Here is a 6,000-nt window from a genome sequence, read left to right as displayed (position 1 = left end):
TACAGACTATAAGGTACATACTATTTATTTATTTATTTATTTACTATTATTTTCAATTGGTACATACCTTTTAGAAAACACAATTGGTCACACGTTGTTCTTTTCAGACATAGTCATGTAAAAATGGAAATGAACATTTGTAGCAAATATCACCCATGTAGGTATGCCTGTCAAATCAAGAGTCAACCAAAAGTGTGCCCTTGATTCTAATCATTATTATAACTTAAAAATCTGATTATATCATGAGTTGTAATCCCCCTCCACCACCAGAACATGTCCTGTAATACATGGCAATTCTAACTCATGATCCTGAGATCACCCAGGCGTGACCATACATGGTGCACAACTCAGGCACCATAAACAGATAAAAGACTGGTATCCAAGATCTACAAAGAACTTCTCAAACTCAATACACAAGAAAGAAACAAATCATAAAATGGGCAGAAGATATGAACAGACACTTTTCCAATGAAGACATACAAATGGCTAACAGACACATGAAAAAATGTTCAAAATCATTAGCCATCAGGGAAATTCAAATCAAAACCACACTGAGATACCACCTTATGACAGTTAGAATGGCAAAAATAGACAAGGCAAGAAACAACAATTGTTGGAGAGGATGTGGAGAAAGGGGATCCCTCCTACATTGTTGGTGAGAATGCAAGTTGGTACAGCCACTCTGGAAAACAGTGTGGAGGTCCCTCAGAAAGTTAAAAATTGAGCTACCCTATGAGCCAGCCATTGCACTACTGGGTATTTACCCCAAAGATACAGACGTAGTGAAGAGAAGGGCCATATGCTCATGTTCATAGCAGCATTGTCCACAATAGCTAAATCGTGGAAGGAGCCAAGATGCCCTTCAACAGATGACTGGATTAAGAAGATGTGGTCCATATATACAATGGAATATCACTCAGCTATCAGAAAGAATGATTTCTCAACATTTGCTGCAACATGGACGGCACTGGAGGAGATAATGCTAAGTGAAATAAGTCAAGCAGAGAAAGACAATTATAATATGGTTTCACTCATTTATGGAACATAAGAAGTAGGAAGATTGGTAGGAGAAGGAAGGGAAGAATGAAGGGGGGCGGTAAACAGAAGGGGGAATAAACCACGAGAGATTATGGACTCTGGGAAACAAACTGAGAGCTTCAGAGGGGAGGCTGTGGGGGAATGGGATAGGCTGGTGATGGGTAGTAAGGAGGGCACGTATTGCATGGTGCACTGGGTGTTATACGCAACTAATGAATCATCAAACTTTACATCAAAAACCAGGGATGTACTGTATGTTTTTTTTTTTAAAGATTTTTTAATTTATTTATTTGACAGAGATAGAGACAGCCAGCGAGAGAGGGAACACAAGCAGGGGGAGTGGGAGAGGAAGAAGCAGGCTCATAGCGGAGGAGCCTGATGTGGGGCTCGATCCCAGAACGCTAGGATCACGCCCTGAGCCGAAGGCAGACGCTTAACCACTGTGCCACCCAGGCGCCCCATTGACTAACATAATATAATAAAAAATATAATTCATAAAAAATGTAACCATATATTGTGTTTCCAAAAGAAACACAATGTCATGTGCACATTAATAGGTTCTCCAAACTTCCCAAGAGAGGTATTTTTCTTTAAATGTTTAAGTCTTTCATCCTCTCTGTGTGAACCAATCCTGGTACAACTACATTCACTGTAATTTTCTTTCTTGTTACTCCTTTAGCAGGAGTATGTGCAAATTCAAAGAATCTTCCTTTACTGGCACTGTACACAGATTGGCCAGAATTGTCTTTTAAGCCAATAATGCATCCTACAGTAACAATAGACCCTCTCTGGTGTTGAATCATAGTCTTCCCGGCCGCGTTCCAAGTCAGCGTGGAGCCCAAGAGAGTAGTATGTGCTGAGATACCATACTTTCAGGTTTTGTTCTTACTAAAGTGCTGTCCCTGTTAATTCCAGCTCATTTACCAAGAGATACACTCGACCCAACTTTTTTCTCCATCTCTTCAAATGTATTTTGAGCCTTACGCTCTTCGGCAGCATCATAGCTAAATGACAAATGACCTCCACCAAGGTCACCAGCTCCAGGGGCTTTGGCCCCTTCCAGAGTCCTGGGGATGATGGCCAATCGGTAGACTTTCTGGGCCATTAATTGGGCCAGTGCCCTGCCAGTGCCCTGGGAGCCTCCCCAGAACAGAGCAGACTGCCCATCTTGGACCTCAGAGTCACAAACTCAGGAGAAAGAGGGCTAGGAGGGGCAGCTCTTTTCCATATTCCCTCAACTTTTAAACTACCTCGGCTGAAATGAAAAAAAGCCCGACTGCCACAAAGAAGTACCACTGTACCCTTCCTGCTCCTGCCGCCCCAATTTAAAGTTTTTGAGAGTTCCTTTGGTCCCTCTACTTTTCCTGGAAACTGTGGTGAGTGAGAGCAATACGACTTTTAATTAAATGAGAACACCTTACCAAGTTCCTTTATGACTGTCCCAGTACCTTTAACACTAGGGAGTAGGGCTAGTATCCCCCAGGTGGGAAAAAACATTGTCTAACAATTTGTGTAGATACTGCAATTCTTGCAGTGACTTTTCTGCTTGAGAAGTCTTTGCCATCCAGACTTTATAAGTGATCCCGAGCACATGTTCATAATCTTGTGACTTGGGTAACTGCATAAAGCCCATCTTTATGTGTGTGTGTTTTTTTTAAGATTTTTTAATTTATTTGAGAGAGAGAGACAGTGACAGAGATAGTGAGAGAGAGTGCACAGGTGGGGGGAAGAGGGAGAAATAGGTTCCCCGCTGAGCAGGGAGCCCAATGTGGGGCTTGATCCCAGGACCCTGGGATCATGACTGAGCCGAAGGCAGACGCTTAGCCAACTGAGCCACCCAGGTGCCCCCATCTTTATGAGTTTGAAATTCCTCTGGAATATGGCTCAGACCCATATGTATCCCACCTTCACAGTTTTTTTTTTTTTCTGGGTTATGATGGTACAGATTAGGCATAAGCCCTCCACATCTCTAGCTACCAAGGAGAAATCTCCCCGTAAACTCTTATTCATGGTGGAAGCAGTGTTATTGCATTTTGGTTAACCTTTACGTCATTTTTTGGGCGCGACCAAAGGGCCATTTTAGCTGCATTAGGAACCATTGAAATTGACAGAACAACTTGATTTTAGCAAATGTTTTTTTTGTCCTGAACCTGAGGCTGAATATCCTATGTCTGAAACAGATTTTATGTATAAATATATTCATTTTCTTATATTTGTCTCATCATAAGTAAGTCCTATCAGCAAGGACAAAAGTGCCACTTATGTTGTTTAATGATCTACCAGTGCATTCCCTTCACCTTCTTTATCATTGCTCTCACTATGTGCCTTAACTTGTACCCTTTTGACACCTGCTCTTGTCAAGGCTATTAGTTCCACCACTTGGGCTGACCCAGATTTGGGTGGAAATTTATCCTCTTACACAGTTTTATGCAGTCGCTGCCAAACCTCAATGGTATTGACCTTGATCATTTAAAAAGAACAGTTGTTCCACATTCCCTAGGGAAACATCAACTTGATCTTCCTCTTGGACACTCAATTTTACAGTTGCCGTTATAGAGTCATGAGGCTCCTTCATCAAGTGGTGGAAGGAACACTGCAGGATTGAGATTCCATCAGTGACAAATGGTCATACGAGAGGCCTGCAATAGCCGTCAGTCATAGAGAATCTGCCTACTGAGCCGTACTGGATGTTGCTAGCTAGTAGTCAGGATTGAACAGCATGTGGAACCTATGGAATTAGTGGTGTGGCAAGAGTGACATCCACAGAAGCATCTACCAGTTTTGCAGCCACAGTCATGGCACATAACAGGGAGGAAGACACTAGCCATTGAATCTAGAGAAATACCTAAATAGGAGGCGGTGTTTCCCATGTTGCTGAGCCAAAGCCTCTATCACGGGTACCCTCCTGACACCCTTTTTTTTGCTTCAGCACAAGGAAATGTACTGAAAGGACATAAGATGATGATGATGATGATGATGATGATGATGATGATGAGGATTTTTTTTTTTTTTTTTGTATTCTGGTAGACCTGGGATGGGGGTCGCCTATAATTTAGATTTCGAAGTGGCAAAGCCAGTTGCAGCTTCTTAAGTAAATTCTGATTACCTGTTTTTGGTAAGTTCTTGAAGGAGTCCAGTTAGTCTGGAAAGATTGAGAACCCATTGCCTATAATACCTCTTAAGTTCTGCAAATCCTATCCATTCCCATTTAGTTGTTGGGTTTGAATATTGCTGGATCCATTCAATCCAGTTTTGGGGTAGAGGATGCTCTTTGGTGGAGAGGTCACCTCCTCACTACTGTACTACCTCTTGGTAAAACTGTAACTTTTCCTTCAGGCTTTACCATATTCAGCCACTTCCTCTTCCAAGAGGTAGGTTGAATCATTATTTTCCAGGAGAGGTAAATATGAAGTAAGGTCTTCTACACTGAATGAAATCTTAACCTTTTAAGAATGTTACCTTTTTTAAGTTATTACTTAAAGGCTGGAAGTAATTAAAGGTGCCTGGGTGAATCCCCGAGGCATTATTGACCAACTATATTGTTAGTCATTCCAAATAAAGGAAAACCCATCAACTGTCTTTATTCACAGAAATGCTCATGAAGGTGAGTGAGGCCAGTACCGTAAACTATTTACCTGTAAGTGGAACTGGAAAGAGAAGAACATTAGCATTATGCACTTCTGGAAAACTAGGAATAACTCCAGGAATGGCTTTTAAGTCTTGCACAAACTGATATCCCTTTCCACTAGGTTTGTAAGAAGGCCATGCTTAGACTTGTACAAGGAATTTGTTGTGGTTGTTCTGAGGATCTATGACTGGTTTATTCCTTGAATAACTTCTGATTTCAGAGAATATTAAAATGGCTTAGGCAATGACCAAGAAGGAACTACCTTTATCTTTATAGGTTCTCTTCCCATCCCATTCCTTCCATCAACAGAGCTTTTGCTCATCAATTGTCATGTGCCATTTGGAGTAAGGGATCTAAAGTTCCAAAAGTCATTGTCTGGGCCAGTTTAAGAAAGTCAAGTGCAGAAATAATATGCTGTGAAATTGTGTTTCTAGTGGTTCTTTATTTTCTAAGAATAATCTTTCCAGTGAGCACTTGATCTGACAGCCACATTTATATAAAAGTCTTCTGCCAGGTAGTTGACAGGCATGGAAGCACAAAGGAGTAACCAGTGTTGTTCTTCTATTGGTCCTAATGTGGTAGTCAAGGGTCAATGTGTGTAGAAAAGGAAGTGGGTTGGAATACCTACTGTAATGCATCAATTTCTCTGAGCGACTGACTGGTTGTTTTATTGCAGTGGGGCTCAGGATAGAAAGGGTAGCCCTTATGTCAACTAGGAATTGGCCTTTTGTCTCTTTTATGTGCACGGATGTGGTAGGCAGGGTCCTAATAATGCCCTCATGTCCCAGGAGTCCTGTCAGTAGTTATTCAGTCAAACATTAATCTAGGCGCTGCCAAGAAGGGATTTTGTAGTTGTAATGAAAGTTCCAAGTCAGGTGACATTAAGAGTCAGAGATTCTCTCTACGCACCTGATTTCATCATGAGTCCTTAAAAGCAGAGAACTTTTTCCAGCTGATGGGAAAGGAGGTGGTAGAAGAGGAAGGTAAAAAGGGAAGTCAGAGAAATTCTGAGAATGAGAAGGAATCCAAGTGCCATTGTGGGTGGGAAGAAGGAGAGGCCACATGTGAAGGAATGTGGCCCCTGGTCCCTGGCCCCTGGCCCCTGGCTGACAACCAGACAGGAAACCAGGACCTCGGTTTCCCACCACTGCATGGAACTGAATTCTGTCATCTTTCTGAATAAGCTCTGAAGTAGATTCTTCCCCTGAGCCTTCAGCTAAAATCCCAGCCTGGCCTGGCCATCACCTTGAGATCCTGAGCAGAGAGCCCAGCTGAGCCAACTGCCTTCTGAGAGCCTACATAACTGTGGAATAATAAATGGGTGTTGTTTTTAA

General features: G+C 42.1%; 1 pseudogene; it reads right to left on the bottom strand.

The window, feature by feature from the left end:
- Positions 1-240: 240 nt before the first annotated feature.
- Positions 241-6,000, bottom strand: part of LOC113263550 (3-oxoacyl-[acyl-carrier-protein] reductase-like) — a 57,235-nt pseudogene continuing 51,475 nt past the window's right edge.

This window comes from Ursus arctos, unplaced genomic scaffold, assembly GCF_023065955.2.
Source record: "Ursus arctos isolate Adak ecotype North America unplaced genomic scaffold, UrsArc2.0 scaffold_28, whole genome shotgun sequence".
In the NCBI taxonomy this organism is placed as follows: Eukaryota; Metazoa; Chordata; class Mammalia; order Carnivora; family Ursidae; genus Ursus; species Ursus arctos.
This window is presented reverse-complemented; position numbering and strand designations above follow the sequence as displayed.